The sequence below is a fragment of the Saimiri boliviensis genome, chromosome 3, assembly GCF_048565385.1.
Source record: "Saimiri boliviensis isolate mSaiBol1 chromosome 3, mSaiBol1.pri, whole genome shotgun sequence".
NCBI classification, from domain to species: Eukaryota; Metazoa; Chordata; class Mammalia; order Primates; family Cebidae; genus Saimiri; species Saimiri boliviensis.
Window position 1 is genome coordinate 20,803,855 of NC_133451.1, and position 26,297 is coordinate 20,830,151.

The 26,297-nt window shown below is 38.4% G+C and overlaps 1 protein-coding gene across 2 annotated transcripts in view; it reads right to left on the reverse strand.

Moving 5' to 3' along the window:
• KCNIP4 (potassium voltage-gated channel interacting protein 4) overlaps positions 1-26,297 on the reverse strand; it is a 1,209,336-nt gene that overhangs the window by 1,096,202 nt on the left and 86,837 nt on the right. The gene's annotated exons all lie outside the window — the stretch shown is intronic.

The window sequence follows — 26,297 nt, forward strand, 5'->3', positions numbered from 1 at the left end:
TGAAATTTATAGTCTCTCAATACTGAATTTTATTAAATTTAAAAGTTTTTCACCATATATAAGTGGATAAAGATCCTATCATCTGTACTCACAAATAAAATGTAATTGAATAAGTAATAAATCCAAATTAAACTTTTAGTAAATTCCATTAGAATTTGCAAGGTATTATCTAAATTTAACAATGACTTATTTGTATTAAAGTTCATGTGATCCAAACATAAGTCAGCTTATAGAAATCTGAAGTTAGATGTCTCTAAGTCTTCCAGAGAAACTTCAAAACAATGCCAAGTATTTGAAAAATATTTTGCAATATGTATCAGTTGACACAATTCCCTATCTTTTCTATAAAAAGAGAAAAGAAATTGTATGCTTTTCTCTAAGTACATTCTTTTTTTAAAGAATGTGAACGAGTGCTGAGAATGGAATCAGGTTTGTGACAAGAAGAATAGCTATGGATTATTATGCAAGTAAGATGCCTTGGATCTCCTTCTCATATCAGGTGGAAACTACCCCTCCCCACCCTACATCTTACCACTCTCATGAGTTCCAGGACAGTTGGTAGTTTCCTAAAGAGCTTGCTTACCAAAAATACTCATGGCTTTTGTAGAGTCTTCTTCTGTTATGACTATTCCTCACTACGAATTGGTTCTTTAGCATTACAAAGTAGAGTAAAGGCAAGTTCATTATGCACAGCAGACGTGGAGGGCACATTTGGGATACTGCAGAGGGTTTAGGGCATGGTAAACACAGGCAACGACTTGCCGGGCGCGGTGGCTCAAGCCTGTAATCCCAGCACTTTGGGAGGCCGAGGCGGGTGGATCACGAGGTCGAGAGATCGAGACCATCCTGGTCAACATGGTGAAACCCCGTCTCTACTAAAAATACTAAAAATTAGCTGGGCATGGTGGCGTGTGCCTGTAATCCCAGCTACTCAGGAGGCTGAGGCAGGAGAATTGCCTGAACCCAGGAGGCGGAGGGTGCGGTGAGCCGAGATCGCGCCATTGCACTCCAGCCTGGGTAGCAAGAGCGAAACTCCGTCTAAAAAAAAAAAAAAAAAAAAAAAAGAAATAGGATATTAGATACAACTGTGTTGAAACTCTACCAACTATCCCCAGCATGAGAAATTTCATTCCAGTGATGGTCCTCCATAGAGCCTATACTTTTACCACATTAGTGAGTCTCCTCTATTTCTTCTTTCCACTGTGGACAACTTTGCATGCGCTGCTCTCTGAATTTACAAACGCCTTTCATTTTATGTGCAGAACAGCTGTTTCTCTTCTGTTGTACCCTGCTCTTATTAAATATGCATTTGGGGGAGAGGTAATGTTGAAGAAAGCTAAGAGGGGTGGAAAAATCATGTGTCAAACCAAAGTGGCTCAATGTGGTGCACATTTATTTTCCTCTGACCAACCTACATCCCTCTTTTTCCAATAATGACACCGCGATTTTGTTTGGAGAAGCTATTCCCACCCCTTGAATAATATGTTGGTGGGGTTGTTCGTTTTTCTTTCCCAAGCCAAGAAATAAGCAAGGCTTTGAAACTATATTCTCTTAATACCTTATCGCCAGAATTTGAATCTTAAACAATGTGAAACAAACACATAAAATGCCCAGAATCCATCACCCTAATGGTATCCTGAAGACACTATGTATTAATTTGTAATAGCCAGATCTGCATAAAGGCTCTAGTTTACTTGAAAGCCAATGTCTCAGAATTTTCTTCAGTGCTGTGAGCTATCCTGTCTCATCAATAAATTTCTTTACTGCTTATGTCATGCACCACCAGTTTCTATTGCTGACATCCAAATTACACTAACTTATATCATGGGGATATTTTCCTAACAGAGCTCCATCTGCTTTTAAATTAATTGTTGCTACTGAGTATGTGAAAGAAACCATCATAAATTGCTTTTTATGTGCCTTTCTAATATTTGTTTCATAAAATCTATTTTTTAAATAACTATATATTTTTTTCCTGTTGAAGCTATCCTTGAAAACTTTTAGGAAGAACTCTAAGGCATTTTCTTTCTTATAATTCTCATAATGCTTATCATGAACTAAGACAGAGATCAGCAGCATTCTTAACATTAGAACATTCTTCCATTTTACTTTCTCAGCTCATTGCATTTGAAAAGGTCCATACAGGTCATTTAATCCAAATTCAGCAGCTCAAAAGGAATTCTTCCCATATTATACCCAACAGATGGTTAACTGGTCTCTTTTTAAAAACCTGTTAGCAGGAAGCTATTAGTTTATTTGACCAACCCATTACAATTTTATAAGAATTTATCATGATAATGTTCTCCCTTATGTTGGAAAAAAATGTGATTTCCAACAATATTATTTCTCCCAATGCCTCTTTTCCTCTTCATATGTATCTACGAACTTCTGCTTATAAATTTTATTTCTGCATAAGTGATCACTTGCATCTGGCTACCCTTCAAATACTTTAAGATGGCTGTCCAATTTCATGGAACATATCCCTGTTCTCCTAAAAGTATTCCAAGCAAATAATTGAACCATATGAAATCTATAGGTCAAAATAGTTGTTTTGAAATTTTCTGAAGAGTTCTTAAAGTGATTGGAGATAAAGGGTGTCAAAATCCTAAATTATATTTTTTAAAAATAAGCTCTGAAATAAACAACAAGTAAGGATTAGTTGTTTATAAAATATTATGGTGGTTCCCTTAAAACAATCATTTCTCAAGAGTCCAGCCAGGCACAGTGGCTCACACCTATAATCCCAGCATTTTGGGACTCTGAGGTGGGCAGAACATGAGGTCAGGCATTTGAGACCAGCCTGGCCAACATGATGAAACCCCACCTCCACTAAAAATACAAAAAAATAGCTGGGTGTGGAGATGGGTGCCTCTAATCACAGCTACTTGGGAGGCTGAGGCAGGAGAATGGCTTGAACTCAGGAGGCAGAAGTCAGCGCACTTGAGAATATCTGAAAGCAAGTTATAACATCAGGATGTTAAAAACAAGTTATTTTATGTAGCAGCAGGCTAGAGATGGCTTCCTTCAGCAGCAAAGTCTATGCTGAAGACCACAGAAAATGCTCCTCCTTTCTAGGAACCCTTCTCTCAGTAATTGATGGCAATCACAAGAAACCACATACTTTGGCAGAATCTTAAGTGCCGAAAAATAAAATACTTTGAACATTTTCTGGGATTTATTATTCATCAATAAAATATTTTATTTGCTATTTCATACCCCAAAATAATTACTCATGTCTTGATAATTTTCATGGTAACAACCATAATATGCAGAAATTTGATTTAGCATTCAATACGATTTTTAAAAAAGCCTACCATGTATGACTCTGACAAGAGGCTCCTCAGACCTTATTACTAATTTGATCTTCATTTTGTATACAAACACTTTTACACTAGATTTTTTAGAGCTTCAATGAGATGCTTTTGCTTTTTCTAAACAGTCTATCTTGCCATTTAAAATTGGCACATATTTTCACCTAATACAGATTCCTAACAAGTAATATTTGCCTCTGAATAGAAGTCATTACTTCAAATATTACTCTCTCTTATATAACAGTATGCAATGATGCACAAATGCTTTTTAAGTACAAATACTTTTACACTAGATTTTATGTACAAATACATTTTATGTACAAATATTTTTCCAGATTTTATGTACAAATATTTTTACACTCAATTTTTAGAGCTCTGTGGAGATATTTCTGCTTTTTCTAAATATCGTATGTTGCCATTTCACTCTGACACATATTTAAAAATCTAATATAGATTTTTAAAAAGTAATAATCTTCTAAATTGTCTCTGAATAGTAGTTATTATTTCTAATACTACTTTCTTTCATATTAAAGCAACATCATACAATGATTATTAGTGTAGGACTAAGAGTAAAACAGCTTAAGTTTTCCTCTAGGCTCTGCTATTTCTGTTCCTTTCTGTACCTTAATTTCCTCATCTGTAAAGATAGCCATTCTACCAACCTCACTAGGAAGTTGTGAAGATTTAGAGTCAATTCCTTGCAAAGTATTTAGAACAGTATCTGGCAAATAATAAGTGCTCAGTAAAAATTAGTGTTTTGTACCCATATTTCAGAATTAAAACTTTTTATCAGAAAATAAATGTTTTGCTTTATATTATTTTAAAGTAGATGATACTCAAATCCTCTTAAAGGAGGGTAAAAGCCCCAAATTCGTGCAAAATATGTGATTAATCCTGTAAATTAGCATCTTTGGAAAACTAAATTAATACGAAAATCTATTGTTACTTATTGGGAGAATGTAAAAAATAAAACTCAGCTGTGCCTGTAATCCCAGCACTTTGGGAGGCCAAGGCAGGTGGATCACGAGGTTAAGAGATCAAGACCAGCCTGGTCAACATGGTGAAACCCGTCTCTACTAAAAATACAAAAATTAGCTGGGCATGGTAGCATGTGCCTGTAGTCGCAGCTATTTGGGAGGGAGGCTGAGGCAGAAGAATCACTTGAACCCGGGACGTTCCCTGGCAACAGAGCAAGACTTTGTCTCAAAAATAAAATAAAATAAAACTCAGTTACTAATAATAGCTTCCACTTCTTGAACACCTATATTACTGGAACTTTGTCAAGGATTTATATTTTATCTTGATTAATCTTTCCATTAGTACTATACCACTGATGTTTTCATTTCCATTTTGCAGACGAGGAAACCAAAGGTTAGATAATGCAGTTTGATGGGGTTTAAGACATGTTACCCCAAAATATGGCAACCTGACACTGGAGACTGCAGCAGAAGCAGGAAGGTTATTCTCACCTTCCCCTCAAATTTGGTCATAAAATCCAGGCAGGATTTTTCTGACCACCTCTGGAATGACCTAATGTCTTACGACCTACTTCTTTTCCCTTGAAGTAGGTCGTAAGACATGAGGTCATTCCAGAGGTGCCTTTCATAGTCCCAGAAGAAAGGAAAATCCTATCTCTGAATAAAGAGGATACAGAAGAGAATCTGGCCTTGCTAAGTTCTCCCCAGTTTGTTAACATTAGATCACAACCCATTTTTATAATCACACTTCATGGCTCCCCACCACTTCATCAAACATAGCAAATAAGCTCAACTTGACATGACTACCAGAAATAGTTGGAAAGAGAAAGAAAGAATATGACAATTACAATTACAATTAATATGACAATATGAGGTCTTCAATGAACAAACAGGGTAGACTCAAACACCTCAATAAGTTTTATATTTTATTTAGTACTTTCATGAACAACACATAACACAGCACATTGCCTGTGTACAAACATTCAAGAGGTGCCTAGATAGACTAACAGGACCTTTCAGTGCATTCAATTCCAACATTTGCTAATTGCCCTTAAGCACAGGAACTGCAAGGAAGAGTCAGATAATAAACCATTTCCTGCTGGGCACAGTGGCTCATGCCTATAATCCCAGCACTTAGGGAGGACAAGATAGGAAGATCACCTGACGTTGGGAGTTCAAGACCAGCCTGATCAACATGAAGAAACCCTGCCTCTACTATAAACACAAAAAATTAGCCAGGCATGGTGGTGCATGCCTGTATTCCTAGCTACTCAGAAGGCTGAGGTATGAGAATCGTTTGAACCCCGGAGGCAGAGGTTGTGGTGAGCAGAGACTGCACCATTGCACTGCAGCCTGGGCAAGAAGAGCAAAACTTCATCTCAAAATAAACAAACAAACAAACAATATTTCACCACAGAGAGCTTGCAATGCATTCACTCATTCACTCTATACATATTTATTTAAATCCTTACATGTTGGAGGTTCTGGAAAGCAAACATGAATGAGTCAAGCACAATGCATTGAAGAAACTCACAGTATTTCAAAATAATTTCGGACACATATACTCAAGCAATTAGAACAAAAAATAGAAAAAGTACTTCCTAAGGACATAGAGAAAGCAGTGTTTGAGAGATTAAAGATGGGTACACAGAGAAATTTACTATCATTCTTCAGCCTGCACAGTGAGATATACATTATATATATATATATATATATATATATATATATATATATTTCAAATGTTTTGAAATAAATATAATAAATGGGTAGAATTTATAAATGTAGAGATAAGAAAAAAAGTTGGTTGGTAATTATAAACAAGCAGCATAGGCACAACAATTCTGACAGTAAACTCCAAAATATGGAATTACTTGGCCCTTTTTTAGTACTCTTTTCTTTGCCTCTCCTATGTCCACATCATTTTAACTGCAATTTCTAGATTACAGTACAATGGAGAACAGGATTCATAATCTTTCTGCTAGCTGACCTGCATTTTTAAAAACCCTGCTTCCCTTTCCAAGTCCACTGATGAGGTGAATGAAGTCCAAGAGTGGCTACATTTTCAGAATTAACATAGGTATTTGAAGAAAACCTCATTCCCAAGTCCAAATGTGTCCCTGCTCTATCTTTATGAGACTACATATTTCAACAGGACACAGTATTCATGAAGTCATTCTATTATTAAATGTGTGTGTTCCATGTTATACTGAAATTGAGAACCCACTACATGACCTCCCAAAGAAGGCTGTGTAAACTTATCACAAAAGAGAAGTTCTAAAATTGCACTGTATATTTTGATGCAATTTTGGTTTATGGTTTTAATTCTGGAATCAATATCAAGACAAGGGGAAAGATGTTTAAAACCTACACACATATACATATGTATTTGTTGCTTTGTTTGTTTGTTTGTTTGTCTGCTTCCCTTGGATGAACATTTCAAGTACCTCCCAATATCATTGCTCTATTATCCAAATAGAGAGTTGGCAAATTGCTTCTGTAAAGGAGCAGTACATTTTTTAGGCTTTGTGGGTTATATAATCTTTATCACAATTACTCAACTCTGCTGGCATAGCACAAAAGCGGTCATAGACAATATGGAAATTAGTGTGGATATAGTCCAATAAAACTTACGTATGGACATTAAAATTTAAATTTCATATAAATCTCACAAGTAACAATATTATCATTCTTGTGACTTTCGTCAGCCATTTATAAACACAAAAGTCATTTCAAGTATACAGGCCTTACAAGAACAGGTGGTGGGCTAGATCTGGCTCATTTGCCTACCGCTGTCCTAAATCACAACTGTAATTCTTAGACAATTCTTTTTTCCAAAAGCATAAGAGCAGATTTTTTTAAGTGTTTACCTTTTATTCTTCCATTTCTTCGCATAATGCAAGTTGAAGTTACATAGGACCTTGACACTTGTTAGGAATAAAATTTCTTTTTCAGAGCACTTTATATCAGTGATGCAGGGGTGAAAAAGTTAACCATAATTCCACATGTATCTTGGCACTGGATTCACTAACTGCCTAAATTAGTTAACTGGATTAACTAAATTCGAAAGCTGCCCCAGTAGAGTGCTTTTTGTCTTCTAGCATTATGATAACTCATCTGACTTTGAAATGTTTTAGTACCTGCATTGGTTAAATGTTCTGACTCACAAAACAGTTTTTAGTAAATATCTGTTCAGAGGTTCTTCCCTGCTTCAATCTCCTCCTCAATAACAGTCATATTAAAGATAACCTAGTGCCTATACATGATTGCCTCTGTTTTTTGTTTGTTCTGTTTTGTTTTTACTGCTAAAATGCTTGATCAGCTAACCAACTCAGTCTCTTACTGAGACTTAATGTCATATAATATGGATGCTTCAATATTATACTTATTTTAATTTTCCTATTTATACTCTTTGCAAAACACAGATCTATAGTTTCTTTTTAAGCTCTAATGGCAATTTCTATTCTTGTCCACGACACTGGGATGAAATTTAAGATACTAATTTCCATGCACAGGATCAACATTAATATTCTAATTTATTTCAGAAATTTCATTATTCAAGAATTTGCATATTTCAGAGAGATAACATACAGACAGATATAGATACGGATATAGAAAAATAAAGACATTCACACATATATGGAAAGGGGATACACACAAAGAGAGATAGAGAATGAACAGAGTTCATAGAATACAGCTAGCCTTCCTGGGTTCAAATCCCACCTCTGCTTCTTCCTATCTCTGATCTTGAGCAAGTCATTTAACTACTCTGTATCCCAGTTTCTTCTCTGTAAAATGGAGATAGTAATATCATGCATGTTATAGGATTGCTGTCAGAATGAAATGATTAAAGAAGAATGCTTACAAGCACAGTATATATTCAATAAGTGTTGGTTATTATTATGATGCACCAGCTCCCTGCATTTGTATTTGACTGATTTACAGTGACCAAATCTCAACGTATACTAGCTTTAGGATTTATCTGTTAACCCAAATGGCAAGTCCAAGGATTCAGGTGATTATCTGTAGGCTTAATCAGTGGGGCCAAGGTTCTGGCTGTCCTGGGTTTTTCATCAGGCTCCCACCATGACATGGATAAAATGGTAACTGACAACCCCAGACCCATATCCAACTGAGCAATACATTTTTTTTTTTTTTTTTTTTCCCATGTACTCTGGCAGAAAGTAGCCAAAGAGAGCACTTGCCTAGTGCAAAGTATATGCCAATCTATGTTGGATAGAGAAGGGGAGATGGGTCAACCTTACCTAATGCATTCACAACCAAGAAGATGAGGAAACAGATCCTGGATAGATAGGTACAACAGATGATCACTGTTATTCACAATTCTCTCCATAGACATCACACTTTGTTTATTCTGCTGGTGAGTCAGTTTGGCCTTGTGTCTACTGTGAAATCCACAGGTCCCGATGTTTCAGTTCATCGCCTCCTATAACCACCCAAGCGGTCATAACAGAAGTAATACCTTTTTTCCATACTTGATCTCCATTTTATAATAAAAGCACCCTGACAGTCTCAGGTTAGTAAAATGCAATAGTTTAAACACACTCCGTGCTGTACTTTTTACATATTGCTATCCCCTGGGGGTATTTCAGATGAAGACCAGACTAGCCCAGTAATTAAATGCCCCCAAGCATATGTGGTACAGCCATGTTATGGTAGATGTACTTTTAACATCACACAATGGACCTAGCGGCACATAGTAAAAATAAAACCCACACATTTTCTTGTTTCAACTCTACCACTTATTTTAGAAACTAGACAAATCAGACACTAAGTTTCCATATTTCTAAAAGAAAGTCTGAGACATTCACTTAACCAATTACACATGAATATTGTGAGGGGATTAAATGAAATATCACATGTGGAAGTACTTCAAATATATAATGAAAATCATTAGCAATATTATATGTAATAATTAAATTGTGGGTTTTTTTTTTTCCTAATCCTGCTCCTAATCACAAAAAAAAGATTTCTTTCTTTAGTCTCATATTTCTTTTCTGGTCTTAGTATAGCTGTCACTTGACACTCTGCTGTCTTCCCTTACAGAAAATATTTCACCTTATTTTATCTTTTCTGACACTACCATTTACTCACTTTCTCTGCTATTTGTTATGCTCATCTTTACATTCTATCTCTCCCTGTCTCATTTCCTTCTTTGTCTCTCTTTGCTCAGTTTTTTTAGTTGGTCATTATCCCTTCACTATCAACAAAAGTCCACCTTTCCTTTTTCATGTGTGGCAGAACCACTGCAACAAACTGGTTGGAATGGTCAGATCTTGACTTCATCTTGACTATTTGACTCTATTCTGTCAATTCCAAATCACCCCAGAGGAGCTTTTGAGTTTGGCACCATTCTGAAGGTTTAACATTGTGGGAAGTCTCACTCCACATAATTAAAAAGGTTGAACTTCTCAGCAGCTCAGATATTTGAAAAGCCTCTCAAGTTCCACTTAATGAATTAATTCTCTGTGCTTCTTGGAAAATAAAGCACTCACCCTGAAAAGCCCACACTACCACCTGCCTTCAGCACAAGGATTCAGCATATGTAGGTGTTTGGGAGAGGTCTGTTTTAGACTGACCTTGGAACTGAAAATAAGAGGTAGCAGCTGAAAGCAGACAGAATGAAAGAACACACAGCTTCATAATCAGGCAGTGCTGAGGTCAAATTCTGACTCCATTGCTTACCAGCTGTGTGACGTCCAGCAAGTTATTTATGTGTTCTGAGGGTCAGATTACTAATTCATAAAATGGACATATTAACAACTTTCTCATGGAAATTTATGAAGACAAAAAGCATTCAACAAGCAGAATCTATCATCATTCCCATTATCATTTTGTTATTTAAAAAAATCTAAACATTGCTCTAAAATATCCATAAGGGCCCAATTCTTTCAACAAAGGTTCTCGAGCATCACTGCAGGTAAATATTATGTGTTGATTTCAGATGGCACCCACCTCAGGACTACCCTTATTGAACTCAATCCTTAAATTATTTCTGGAGAACATGAGTATAATCCAGAACATTCCATCAGTTTGTGGCTGGGAAATATTTTCACTCAGGCAGCAAGTACCATAGGGTGATAAGTATACATGTGGGTTCTAAAAATGAATGGGCCTAAGGAGATAATGCCACAAGAGAAAGGGGTTACTTTGTGATACATACATCTTTTTCTCTAAATAAAAAATTATGAAATAGCTGATTGGCACATGCCAAAATTTTGTTGTACTTTTACCAGCTGTTGGAATCATTGCTTCTAAGAGAAACAAAAATAAAGGATTCACTCAGTCTACCTGCCTGTCTCAGTTCATTTGCAAAGAAAATATTCATTTCTAATGAATGCAATATTTTATGATATAGAACAGGATTAATTCTGTTGTACAATCTTGATACATTATTCCGCAATGAAATCCACTCTATTCTTTTAGCTACACAAAAAGAATATGAGAATATTTATGACAATATCAATTATGCAAATCTTGAAAGGGGCATTATAAAGAGAACATTAAGGTGAACCACTGTGGTAGCACATAATTCCTGCCATCTGTGGCTTTTTTTCTAATCTAATGGCATCTCTTTCTGTATAAGAGTGCATCTCTGTAATCTGCAAATCAGTCTGGACATCAGAGAAGAAAGTCGCCTAAAAACAAAACAGTTATTGAAACTTTGCCTCACAGAGGCCAATCAGCAGCAAAAATCAGGTCTGATCAGTGTATGCCCACACCATCCCAGCAGAAAAAATCAATCAAAAATATTGACCATGATGTTTTATTTTGCTGTCAGAGACAACTAGTACCAGATATGACAGTACTTATACAAAATGATGGCAATAATTACCTGGATTTATATCCAATTTAGAGCAATAATAAAATTATTTTAACAATATAAAGAAAGAATACTAGATGTTAAAATTCCAAGGGAGTAGATGCTGCTCTTCAATAATCTTTATGCACAGCAAGAGAATTCAGTAATTCCCAAGTTGGTAATACTAAATTAATAATATATTATCAAATTTATGATAAATGTTTGCCTGGTGTGTGTGTGTGTGTGTGTGTGTGTGTGTGTGTGTGCATGTGCACGTGTTCCTGTTCACTACACAAATAAGACTTAGCCCTAGAGGGTATAAGCACTTTAAATGTGACTATAATGGCAAATCTCAACTGGTGAAAACAGTAAATTCAAGACGTAGTAACTGAAACAGAGTTAATTTGTGAGATAGCAAAATCTACAAACCTCAAATAACTTCAAAAGCTAAATTTTAAAAATTAAGAGCATTATAGAGATCTTTATATTTGGTGCTGTTTAGGACTTATAAAATAATTTCATCCCAACCATCAATAATATAGACAAAAGCTCTCAGGCAGGGGCCACATCAGCAACTGAGACACACTATTGAAAAATGTGTGTGTTACTGGTTACTAACCTGGGTGATACAGCGGCCTTGTCATAGGGCTTATGCTAAGGTTTGAATATTTGTCCCCTCCAAAATTCATGTTGAAACTTAACTCATGGATTAATGTTTTAATGGGTTATAATGGCATGGATCAGTGGCTTCATAAGTAGAGGAAGGGAGACCTAAGTCAACATGCTCAGCCTCCTCACCGAGTGATGCCCTGTGTCACCTTGGGGCTCTACAGAGTCCCCATCAGCAAGAAGGCCCTTCAACCTTGGACTTTTCAGCCTCCATAACTGTAAGAAATAAATTCCTTCTCTTTATAAATTACTCACTTGCAGCAATTCTGTTATAAGCCACAGAAAACAGACTAAGCTCATTTAATTTCAATTCTATGATTTTTTTTTCAGTTTTAAACTTTTATTATAATACAAAATGAGATTGTTTACATCAGTTTGATCCTGGTAAGATCCTCTTGAAACTCGAGATGGTCCCATTCACCCCAGCTCACCGACTCCACACTCAAGCTTGCTGTGGAGCTCATGCCTTTTAACCCAAACACTACATATTCCCTCATTAACCCTGCACTCAACATTTGTGCAAGATTCAAAACTGATTGTTAGGTATGTGTGAATAAAGTAGACAAAGTTCCTAATCATCGTAAAGCTTACAGTCTTGCAGGGCAGACCAACACAGAACATAATGACATAGAAAAACACAGCAACACTAAAAGCACTGTGAAGGAACACAATAACCCAGCTGTGGTGGATGGAGGAGTAACACCCAAGTTTCACAAACAACATCAAGAAAACCGAAATAAGGTTGAAACAAATAAAAATGCTGATATTTTTAACTTTTGATCCTGTGCTTGCAGACAGAAGAGAGCCACGACCATTAGTGCAGGAAGGGAGGAGGGGAGAGGGGTTATGCCAGGGTTGAGAGTCCTGCAGGAAGGCATTCAAATCACAGACAAGATAACAAAGGCTCAGAAAGGCTTTCTGAAAATCCAATACCACATGTTCTCATTTATAAGTGGGAGCTAAATAACATGTACACGTGGATATAGAGTGTGGAACAATCACACTGAAGACTCAGAAGGGTGTGAGGGCAGGAGGTTTGAGGGATGAGACATTACTTAATGGGTACAATGTACATTATTCAGGCGATGGTTACACTAAAAGCCCAGACTTCATCCCTAAAGCAATAGATCCATAAAACCAAACTGCACTCGTAACCCTTAATTTTATACAAGTGTTTAAAAATTAAAATAAAAAAAAAAGAATACAAACACAGGTTTCTATGATTCCATAGCCAATAGCTTTACACCAAGGTAAGAGGGTATCTTAAGACAGCCCCCACTTTGGTGAAGGCTACTAGTTTCTGGGAAGCTAGCAAAACATATCTCCAAACAAACAGTGAAAAAACTGTATATATCACGTACACTAATAATAAAAAATTGCCAACATGAATCTCCAAGCTTTATTTTTTTTAAATTGTGAGATGGGTGCATAGGTGAAGGAGACAAGAAACACTGACAAGGGGAGACTATCAAGATACTAGAACCCTTGTCTCAGTTATGTCTTCATATTTTTGCTTTTGAGTTAATCATTTCATGCCTATATGCTGTCTATGGTGCCCATTTAGTATAAAAAGTCCAGACATGAAAAACCTCTACGATTCAATTAATGTACTAAACGTGTGTGTGTATGTGTATGTGTGTGTGTGTGTGTGTGTGTGTTCACAGATCATAGAGATTCACAAGTGACAAAAAATAACTTCTAAGAGATAACTTTCTAGTGGAAAAGAAACATGAACAATTCATTGCAAACTGATAAGGTCACTGTCAAGATAAGTGTGTGGGGATCTCCAAGGAAGCTTTCCATGTTACTAAAGTCAGAGAGTCTAGCCCGGGAAGGCTTCCAGACTCCAGCTCACAGGTTTATTCAGCCAGTGTGTACTGAGTACTTTTTACAAGCTTTGCCCTCATTGAGGTTCTGGAAATAAATATTGCCAACCGAGCATGGCCTCTGCTTTCCATGAGGCAACTCACAATCTCTGCTAAACACCGGGGAAATGGCAGTTCAGCTACTTTTTAGGAAGGATTCTAGAAGAACTGAAAATGTTTACCTCTTCTAACAGTCTTCTCTCATTCACATTTAATTTCATTAGAAATAGTCTAAATAGAACGTCAACAGAGCAAAGCAACAAAACCTGGGAAACTCTCTTTGTTAATAGGGTAGATTTAAGTGAATGTTCTATAACACAATAAACATAAGCCTAATGTTCCCTAATTAGAGATAGTGTGAAGCCAGCAGAGAATACCAAATCCTGTGGGGTGAGCCCAGCACTCTAAATGCTCAGAATCACATCAGTAACTCAGCAGTGTGTCATGTATGATGATGCATGGTACATTCAAGCTCACTCTGCATGCACCTAATCTGTAGATATATTTTAATTTACTTATCTTTCTGCATTTTCTATTTGTATCTTTACTTAGCATTCTAAAAGTTTTACTGTGGACCTTTTCCTTAGCTCAGCTGGTACAGAATTCCAAAATTTACCTATCTCGCTAAAACAATGAAGAACCATGCTTTTCTTACTGTTAAAATTCATCACAAGAAAGTGAATCAGGTCATTGCTACTTAAGTGATAAGTACCTTAGAGAAAGCTTTTTGACATACAATCACAAATCCTTCCTTGAAGAATATTTTTGCTAACAGAGTTTTGCCTTGCTGAATTAGGAAAAAAAAAAACATTCTTTCAAGGACGGTAGTAAGATCGACCAGGTTTCTTTGCTCTCTCTATATTTGAAGAAATTGAGCCACTTCAGTCCAAGTCACTTAAATCCTAAGTCTCGATTGCCTAATTTGTAAAACTGTTCAGCTTCTTGCCAGACTCACAGGTTTGTAGTGGGTAGTCCAGTAACATAAGGCAGCATTTGGAAAATTGTAAGAAAAATAAAAATTATTATGAAGTCACTTGAAAATATAGGGCTCTAATATTTTACTGTTAATCACTTTTGAAGCAGTGGGACACAGTCGGAAAAACGCTGGTCTTGGAAAGAAGAGAACCAGGAGAACTAAGTTTTTCATTTGGATTTATCACTGGCTGATTGACCTTAGAATAAGTCATATAATATTTTCTGAGTGTGTTTCTTCCTACTTATTAGAGAACCCGACTATATGATTTTAAGTGCCTTTTCATTTATAGGAATCAGTGTTTCCATTATTATTGGTTAATCCAATTAACATGTTCTGAGCGCCCTCATGACCCAATCGCTTCCTAAAACCTCACTTCCTAATACTATCACATTGCTTAATCGGGCTTCACACATGAATTTGAAGGATACCACAGAAACATTCAGATCGTGAAAAAGTTACACATCAGAATCTGACCAAAGTGAAGAAAACATTATTAATCCACCAGCAGTAAGCATAGGAAAATATCTGCAAAAAGCTATTTGTCTAGGGTATCAGTAAGAAAACAAGGTTAAGGCCAGGCTCCGTGGCTCACGCCTCCACTCCCAACACTTTGGGAGGCTAAGAGGGGTGGATCATGAGGTCAAGAGATCAAGACCATCCTGACCAACATGGTGAAACCCTGTCTCTACCAAAAATACAAAAATTAGCCTGGTGTGTTGGTGCTTAACTGTAGTCCCAGCTACTTGGGAGGCTGAGGCAGGAGAATCGCTTGAACCAGGAGGAAAAGGTTTCAGCGAATCAAGATCATGCCATTACACTCCAGCCTGGCAACAGAACGAGACTCCATCACACAGCCTAGGTTGCTCAGGGCAGTGTCTATGCACGCCTGTTGTTCCTCAGAAACTATTCATAGCTCCAATAGCAGTCTCTCTTCCCAAATTTTCATTCTCCAAAGTGTTCCAGTTTGAATGTCCACATGTAACCATCACCCTAGTAATCAGGCATATACACACAAGTTGATAAGGCAAGATGACAAAACAGCAAGTGTCAGGAAAGGAACAGACATAACTGCTCCCGCACTCAGCAGTGTAAGAAGTAACAGTCTGTTTTCCGGATTATCTAAGGTTTCATGAAGGAGCTGGGACAGAATTGAAACCCAGAAGATGAGATAGCTAAATGGAGGGGATTCTGAACAACATATACAATTATGTTAAATGTCAAAGTGCTTCTCAGGGCATCTCACATATTAATTGCAGAGTTTATACTTCTTTTGCCACCAATGTTATGTTTAACTTAATCATCCCCAAATCTACTCTGATCTTCTCCTTTTTTGAGTGTTTATGACCCTAATTGCCTAAATTCCCCTCAATGTACAGGTGAAAAATGACAAAGGCATTGCCTATCCCGTGTGAATCTAGGAAATCCCTGTCCATCAGACTTTGAAACTTGATCTACCCTTGGTACACCATTCTTTGTGCTCTACATTTTCTCTGTGAGAAATATCAGTCACCTCTAATGTTTGCTAGAATTGATTCCTAAGTCATATTCTAAGCAATTGTGTTGAGCCATGGCATCTCTTTTGGAAACCAGGCCCCTCTTTCCAACAATTGGACATGGCCACTTGCATATCTCTATTTCTTCCTTGGACACTGAAGCTCACCCTCCCTAAGAGGGCTAATACAATATTTGTCCTATTTTATTGCTATTAGCTATTTAAATATGTATCTGCCTTGAGAGTTTGGACTGTGTTTTAATCCATGACGGATCATTAGGGCTTTTCTTGTATCTGACAGTTTCCAATGAATACTATTGAAGAAAATGGCTGTTGCTTTTCATTCCCTATTCTATCATTTGCCCCTGCTAACTCTTCTTATTCTTGCCTTCGAATAGAGATGATAGATACTCACAGGATTTTAAAGGTCATTCAAACATCTTCTTTAAGCAATACACAGAATCTTCCCCTACAGGGAGTTCAATGGAGAGCCATCCGTTGTTCAATTTTCAGTATCAAGCTAACTCAGAAAGCAAAGAATCACCCCTGCATCCCTGCTTTCCCATTTTTTCTAGCATCACAGTCTACCTAAGAGTTTTTAGTTTATGACTTTCCCACTCTTCTCTCCTGCCAGTGACTGTAGTCTGACCTTCATTAGCTTTTCTTCCATCTGTTTTACAAAATCACTCTGGCATTCTATTTTCATCTTTGTTTTTCAGTGTCTAAACCACTGAAGCTGTGACCTTTCAAGCAAATGTAGCAATGGTATCAGCACATCCTCTGATTGAAAAATAAAAAGTGAGCCCATACATAGTATAATTATTCTGTGTGTGCAGGAGTCGTTTCTGCACTTGCGGAAGACAGATAATTGGATTTCAGATTACTGTTAAAAATGTGCACATTCCACCTGAGCCCTAGCAGTTCCTTTTTCTGGGACCCTAGAGAAACTTGAAACTTCTATTCTTCTTTCTATAAGCTCTTATCCATACACAATTGGCTTCTGCATCCTACCTCTTCTATCTCCTGAAAGTCACTAGCCCAATCTTTTTTCTTCCTTTATTCTTTCTCCAGAATGCTTTCCAATGCTACAGTCCTCGCCACAATTAGAATCCATCTGGACAGTGATTCTGAAACTATCTCCCTTTTTCCACTCTTGCCCCTCTTCCCTTCATCTCTCACATATTTACTAGAATGATGACAAGAGTATCTAGTCGGGCTTTCCCTTGAAACATTGTCAATGAAACCTCTTAGCCCAAATAAATTCATTTTAAAATTTAGGTCATTTAGCAACATTGAAAAATCAGAATATTTCCATTAAAAAGAGATTTCTTACTTAACAGTTCTGGCAATTCTAGGCCACCATTCCCATATGGACACAATTGGCAGGAGCTGACTAGTAGCTGCCCCACAAGGAAAGGACAGAAGCTGTTCCCATTGCCATGGTCTGTCCTACTCACTATTGTTAATATTTTGACATTACCTTGGGTAGAGCCATTTATCACGGCACTGATATATCACTAGAAGGCCTCACTCATTTACAGGCTGGCTGGTTCCTGGAGACTCTGTGCACTCTATCATATTAGATATAGGGATGCTAGAATAATAACTAATAAGTACTCAGAGTTACATTTGAGGGATCATCCCAAATGGGGATTTAATTTACCTGAGGGTTCTTATAGATTAATATAAAGTTGTGAGTGGCTCTCTTTGCAGACATTTTAGTTAACATCTTACTGATGGCAGTGGTAACCCATCTGGAGTGGCTGCTGCCACAATGCCAGATGTAATGGGAGAGAACTGGCCGGGAGAGCCAGGAACAGGTGGAAACTCCACCCACTCCTGAGTTGGCCAGGCAGGAGCCTTGTGCTCCCCAGGCACAGCTGTAGCACCCAGCTGTGGCTGCAGACCTGGGCATCCCTATGCTCTTGGGAGTTGGGAGCAGGCGGGAGCCCTGCCCTCCCAGGCACACCTGCAGCTGCACAAGCTATGGCTGTAAATCTGAGCATCTCCACACTCCCAGGGGCTCTGGAAGCCTCCATCCCACTGCAGGCTCAGAGATGCCTGCTCTCTCTGCCTGGCCTCTCCCGGCTCCAGGTGCCCACTCCAATCTCAGACTAAAGTGGAGGCCAAGCCTGGGTGCTGTCACAACCTGGCCAGGTATGTACTCTCTTGGGGCAGTGCTGACACACCAGCCCTTGCTGCCTTGGCTTCCTTCACACTTTGGGCACCAAGGAGCATACCAGGGACGCAAGGGAGGCTGACAGCAGCTCAGAGATGGCCTGTAGATGCCCTCAACAAGAACAGCCTGGGCACCATGAACAGTGGGAGGAAGAAGACAGGCTCCTGGGTGGAAAGACACAGGTCCCTGGTGAAGCCCCACCTTTAAGCAGGGAAAGGCCTGAAGCCTGGGGCCATGGCTACCAGTCCTGCAGAGTAGGATCTTATAATACTTTTCCTGGTTCTGCCCATGGCCTCACATGAAGCAATCAGCACACACTTCCTCTTCTTTGAAGACAATAAAACCCCCCACATTCAGCCAGATTCAAAAAGAGATGACATGATGACCAGCTGCAGAGAAGAGCTACCCACCCCAGGGTTTCCTCTCTGCTGAGAGCTAAAAAGAAATCACAAGATGACCAGCTGTGGAAAGGAGCTACCCACAACAGGGTCTCCTCTCTGCTGAGAGCTGAGAAGATGACAGAATGACCAGCTGTGGAGAGGAGCTAACCACATGAGAGTTTTCTCTCTCCTGAGAGCTGAGAAGACTCCCCTGTGGAGAGGAGCTACCCACTCCGGGGTCTCCTCTCTGCTGAGAGCTGAACACTTGTTGGGGCACCCTATCTGAGGAGAGGAGCTACCCACTCTGAGTCTCCTCTGAGCTGCTTTATTGTTCAATAAAGCTCCTCTTTGTCTTGCTCACCCTCTACTTGTTCTCATACTTCATCCTTCCTGGCTGCAGGACAACTCAGATCCTGCTGAATGGTGAGGATGAAAGAGCTGTAACACAAACAGGGCTGAACATGCTCCTTGCTTGCCACATTGCAGGCAACAAGGAGAGAAGAGCTGTGGCCCCTCAGGGAGCCCAGACTTAGTAGCTCCACAAGCCAGGGCTGTGACATTCTCTTTGGGGTTCTGTGGTTCCTGGTATCTACACACTTCTGAGTGCCACTGCATTCCCTAGTGCCAGCTATGGAAGCTGCTTGCTGGACACCTGGTCCAGCAGCAGCCTCACAGGGAGGCAGCAGCTGTGACTGTGCCTAGAGCTGCCCACACCACCACAGTTGGCATGCTTGGCTGCTCACAGCGGCTGGACCCCATGCTCACTCACTCACACAACCCTTGCCACTCTACTCACCCTTGGCAGGCACGGGATCCAGGCTAGTAGAGCAAGCTGAGCTCAGCCTGCCAGGCCAAGTGGGCCCAGCAAGCAAGAGCAAAACTCAAGCAAAGGCGCCCCTGTCCACACACGTTTCTAGCTAATTAAGTGACACCCCAAGGATGTCATAACATTATCAAGTTTTATCATGGTCATTTCTATATCTGGATACTCTCAGTATCCCAGAGAACAAAGAAAAAAATGGCTGGGAAAATGTTTAATTTCTGATAATTCTAAGAAGCACTTTTTTCATTTTCTGGATTGATCACTAACATAAGAAAAAAAATGAAAATGTCCTGGCTTTTTCTGAAATGAAATTTAACTTAAAACTATGTGGCTCAATTTCTGCCTCATTTCATTCCCTAACTCTCCATGGAGTTTAAGTAGAAATGATGGTTATACAATGAAGAATTCAACTCAAAAGTTTCACTGTGATATTATAATAAAAAATATTTCTAAGAGCACATTGTTATTTTTAATATATTTAGTTTATAATGTTACCACTAAACTAAAATTAAAAGCAAGCTATTGCTATCACTACTGTGTGTGCTTTTTAAATAAAATTTTAATATGGCTTCAAAATTTTCTCATAAATTAAAATCAATTAATTTCCTTCTTTAACAGTATTTAGAAAATCCTATTGATTACAGTTTTAACAAAACTTATTTTCCTAGTTATTGTGGCTGTTAGTTGAAACCACAGCATTCTAAGTTATGCTCATATAAAGTATTAATTGTTTATAGTTCTTAGGCCCAATATTTAGAAAAGATGAAATTTAGAAAAAAAAATACCATGTTATAATAAAACTGTGGGAGTCACGGAGGACAGACTGGAATGCATAGGATTATCCAGCCCTCAAAGCAAAATCAGACACAAGGAAGATTCTCAAAATCATTGCCCTTTGATAAGGAAATTTTATCAGACATAGGATATAAGACCAGAAAGAGTAACTGTGAGTAAGAAACTTCAGCCAAACATAAACAATCTTCTGGCAACTTGCCACAAATTGCTGAGCTAGTCATCCCTATGCACACATGGCAAAGGGCACGACATTCCAGATTTTTTTGTGTAAGCAGGCAGAATGGTTAAGAGAGACAGACATTTGCCTCTCCTTTGCCGCTGGCCCGCTATCCCTTTGAGGACCATTGCACCTGGCTTAACTGGCCTGTAAAGTGTTGTTAGACTAACCACTTCTTAAGAATAGTGCTCTCATTTACCTAAAAAATCATGTCAAAAGATTTACTTCTGCAACTAGAGAGTATAGCTATCAATTTGTATCTGATGGGAGTTTAAAAAATTGATTCAGATGGGGGTGGCAGCTCATGCCTGTAATCCCAGCACTTTGGGGAGCTGAGGTGAGAAGATCACTTGAGCCCAGGAGTTGAAGACTAGCCAGGCAACAGAGTGAAACTTATCTCTACAAATAATAACAATTACAAAAATTAGCCGGTCATACTGGTGGATGCCTGTAGTCCCAGCACTACTTGGGAGGCTGAGGTGGGAGGATTGCTTGAGCCCTCGAGGTCTAGGCTGTAACGAGCTGTGATGGTGCCACTGTACTCCAGTCTGGATAACTGAGAGAGATGCTATCTAAAACAACCAACTGATTCAAATTGGTATTGAATTAAGCATAATTTTGAAATGCATGTATTTGTGATAAAGGAGATTTGTCAAGAACTTTTGTTTTGTTTTGTTTTTCTGAGATGGGGTCTCACTCTGTCACCCAGGATGAAATGCAGTGGCATGATCTTGTCTTACTGCAACCTCTGCCTTCTGGGTTCAAGTGATTCTTATGTCTCAGCCTCCCAAGTAGCTGGGATTATAGGCATGTGCCACCAGCCTGGCTGATTTTTGGATTTTTAGTAGAGACAAGGTTTCACCATGTTGGCCAGGCTGGTCTCGAACTCCTGACCTTAAGTGATCTGCCTGCCTCAGCCTCCCAAAGTGCTGAGATTACAGGCATGAGCCACTGTGCCTGGCCAAATCTGCCAAGAATTTAGAAGAGTTTAAAATGTTTCATATTTGAGATGACTATAATTTTCAATGTAATGACTTTTTCCCTATTTTTGCTAAAAGAATATAATTATTTTATCTCACCTAAATATGCTAACAAAGAATTTTGTCGTAGAGGGTTTGAGTCCCTTCGTGGTCGCCAAATGTCGTGGACCGTCCGGACGGGTAGGCACGTCTGCCCGGGGGTCTCTCGACCTGCAAGAGGGTCCCAATACCTGGAAGAGGGAGTGCGCCTGAGAAAATAATAAAGACAGAGAGAGGGAAAGCAAGGCGTCTGGAGGGCTGATAGGCTGTGCCTAAACAGCAAATTTTATTTTTCAAAGGCCAGGAATAAATACACTTTCTTGGCTCTGGTTTACGTCATAGTAAGAGGAATGTAAATGTATGCCTCACATGGCCTATACAATAGAGAAGTCAAATACACAATGGTTGCAAGACGAAATGTAAATGTATACCTTACATGGCCTATACAATTGAAAAGTCAGATACACAATCAGTGGTTGTAAAAGGTAACAGAATTTCCTGTAATCACAAAGCTTGTTTGCATCCAGACATTATTCCTCCTGGCTGCAGGTATCTCCGGTTTGATCTTGTTTTAGAACTGAGATGTGAAAAGGTTTTCTGGTTTTGCTCATCAGAATATCTCTTAACAGGATTCTCCTTTGTCTACTCCTAACTCAACTCAATTTCCCCATTCAGGAATCTCTGAGTCAGGAATCAAAGCCATCCCTTATGGTGGTATTTGCTTTGTAAATATCCAGTTAAACCATTATCTAGGGTACAAGGCAGTCTGGTAAGTAAGGTTTAAGGATTATTCTTAAAGTCATAAAAAGGTTAAAAGCAGGAACTGGTTGCCGGCAGGGGGTCACTCAGTCTAGCAGCAATGCATAGTTTTAGGCCCAAACGATATTGTGGTTGATATTAGAAACTGATCATTCATCTTTCAGTTCCTATATTCCGGATAGCTCGACTGCCTCCAGTAGGAAACTGTGTTTGGGATCAAACTCACCGTATAGTGAGACTCACGCCTTTTAGGGGTCTCACACGGGAGTGTTCCCCACAGAATTTTGATACTTGAACAGTGGAATTTGATTTCTGAGATTTCTTAAAACACTTCTGAGATAATTGGCTTATCAAATGTACTCAGATTTCTACTGACAATAAAAAAAATCTGATACAATATTTTGTTTTTAAAGGATATCTAGACCCCAGATCTCAATATGAATGCTTGTATACACAACTGAATTTATACACATAACCTATGTAGATGTACAGATAGTCATGTGACATAGCTATGGCTCCGATAACCTGCTAGCGTCAGAGTCTACAAATATTCATTCTTTTATTTTGCTAAATCTTGAAACTGATTAATTTCTTCCCTTATAGAAAATTCTGATACTTTTCTTACCCCTAAAGCTGCCTGTTTCTCTCTCCAAGCCAACAGCCACTTCATTCTACAACTCTCAGTGCTACAAATGGCAACTATATTTTCCAGAGCACAACAAACTGTTCAAGAATATAAAAAATGGGGCGGATGTCAGATGCACATAGATATTAAAGATTGAGTATTTTGTTATCAATTATTCAAGTTATAAAACCCTAGAACTTAACTCATCTCTTCAATAATTTCACATGCTTATTCTAGCAAGGCTTTTCATATTTCAAATATTACAAAGCATAACTTATTTTCTTAAATATGTTTTTCAAGTAAAATCACACAATGGAAGTTAACAGAACTCACTGGTTTCAAGGGAGATGGAATTTTTTTGGTAAATTCATATCATATATCAAATAAAAAAGTCAAATTAAACCTTGGAATCATCGTTGACTGCTCTCTTTATCACTTTGCATTCCAATCTATTAGAAAATTTCTTCAGCTCAAGCTTTAAAAATATTCCCAGAATCTGCTTCACCGCTGGCACCACTATTATTGAGTTAAAAGCCTGTCTCTCACCTGGACTCCGACAGTGGCCACAAACTATTGTTCTTTCTTCCACTCTTGATTAACAACCAATAGCACCAACAAATACAGGTCAGGTCATGTCACTTTCCTGCTCAATAACTCTTTATAACTTAACTTACTCACAGTAAAACCCCATCTTTTTTAAATAATACTTTAAGTTCTGGGGTACATGTGCAGAACATGCAGGTTTGTAGCATAGGTATACACACGCCATGGTGGTTTGCTGCAACCATCACCCCATCATCTACATTAAGTATTTCTCCTAATGCTATCCTTTCCCTAGCCCCGTACCCCCTGCTATCCCTCCCCTAGTCCCCCATTCCCTGACAGGCCCTAGTATGTGATGTTCCCCTCCCTGTGTCTACGTGTTCTCATTGTTCACCTCCCACTTATGAGTGAGAACATGCGGTTTTTGGTTTTCTCTTCTTGTGTCAGTTTGCTGAGAATGATGGTTTCCAGCTTTATCCATGTCCCTGCAAAGGACATGAACTCATGCTTTTTATGGCTGTATAATATTCCATGGTGTTTATGTGCCACATTTTCTTTATCCAGTCTATCATTGATGGATATTTGGGTTGGTTCCAAGTCTTTGCTATTGTGAACAGTGCTGAAATAAACATATATGTGCATCTAACCCCATCTTAACCATGGCATGCTTGATCTGGCCCCTAGTCTATCTCTTTTCTCTTTTCCTCTCACTGCTTCCCACCCCTGTCCAAGCCTCCTTAAACATCGTGCTGCTCCTTGACTACAGCCAGGCACAATTCCACCTCTGCGTTCTTTTCATCTATTCTTCCCTCTGCTGTGAAGTCTCCTCCCTAAGAAGCAGCCTGTACCATACCGTCACATCACTCAGGACCTAATATCACCTCATCCGCAATGCCTCACTGACCACCTAATCCAAATTAGTCCCTTTACCATCATTCTCTGTTAATTTAGGCGGCTTTGCTTTGCTTCTTAGAAGAAGGTCAGCATCTATCTAGGTGACATGCTTAGTGCTCACCCACAGGCAACAGAAACAGAGAGACACTATGGGAAAGACTTCATCAATTCATTCAACAGATATCATTATTTCAGTTGTTTCTTTGTGCCAGGCATGGTCCTAGATGCTGACAATATAACTAATAATAAAATGAAATTCTCTGCTCTAAGGGAGCTTAAGTTCTCATCAAAAGAGATAAGAATAAATAAGTAAAAAACAATCAAATGGTGATAATTGCCACAAAAATAAAAAGGCAGGAAAAGAGAACAGTGAATGCTGATGGGTAAAAGCAGAGCAGATGGGTGGTAGTTTTCAGTATAGCAGACACAGAAAGTTTCATAGAGAAAGTGACATTTAAGTAAGGGAAGGGCTGTATTTGTCTTGATCACTGATGATTCCCAGTTGGATGTTAGGTGTTCAGTAAATAATTGTTAAATGAATATGTAAACAGAATTAAGGCAGAATTATCAAACATTCATCATAAGTGATTTTTTTTTTTCACTTTGGTACTGTTAGTACCACCAGTTTCATCATCATCGCCAACAATAAGGTCCAAAAATTAAGTGTTTATACTGCTGTTTGTGCTGATGTTGCAGTGAGCCAAGATCATGCCACTGCACTCTGGCCTGGCTACAGAGTGAGACTGTGCTAAAAAAAAAAAAAAAAAAGTAATGCAGAACTATTTCAGATAATTCCTAGGCAGCTTTGAGTAAGTATGTTATCCATATATGGCTAATAAATCCCATGGATTGAATCCTTTTTTGTTTGTTTGTTTTTTGCAGATGGTCTATTTAGAGGGAGGTCAACAGATAGAAATAGATGAAAAAACTATTCTAAATATTCCTGGATGCAGTAGACAGCAGTAGACAGCAGCAGCATCCCACTTCCTTTCTGTGGGAGTGAGTATGTCACATAAACCTGAACCATCAAATATGCACTATCCCCTCTCAATTTGTCGGTAAGGGGATGGCACCTTTAACTGAGCAGGAACAATCAGTGGCCTTTAACTGAGTAAGGACAAGCAACACCCTGCTGCTATTTCTGCTACACAAATGTGGAGGGTGAGGGTATTGCTTCTCTTTTCTATGAAGAAGGGTGAGAGGAATGCAACAAACAGGACAGTGTTAGAATTAATCTTACCCAGCACATGAAGAGAATGAGGCCAGTCCCGAAGCAAAGCAGTGACACACAGGACTTACAGCAGGAGAAAGAAATGGAGAAACAAAAAGTAGAAAGGAGAAAAAAGAGAAAAAGAACCCTCATGATTTTGCTTGAGTTCCTAGATGCAACCATACCTGCAACTATACCCAAAGATCCATTTCCTATGATTAGCTGTGAAAGTTAAAATCGATCTCTGAGTTTTGTGACTACAGCTGGCCTATGAGCACATTTACAAAATAAAGGATTATTTATTATATGTTGAGAGGCTAATGCAAAAATGGTCCTTGATTTTCCCATAATCTATTAATGAAAACCTGAAGTATTTTTTTCCATGGCTAGAAATGTAATAATTCTATGAAACTCTGACAAATAGTGACTTTGTTACAGGATTAGCAACAGATTAATATTTCCATATTTCCATAAACTCACTGTCATAATATAATAATCCAAAGATGGGTTATAATTTTCAGCACACTTTCTTACTATGAGATGGTTAAATGGCTTAAATTCCATTTTTTCTGCTTCGTCATTTCCATGGATCATACTGCAGTATATTCTGTATAAACCCAAAATATTCTCAAACGTTTATAAGCAAGGCATACACAATACGTAATATAGAATTATTTTATTTATCATCAAGGATATTGACAAGATCACTACATTTTGTAGCATAATGTTGCAAACATGCTTCT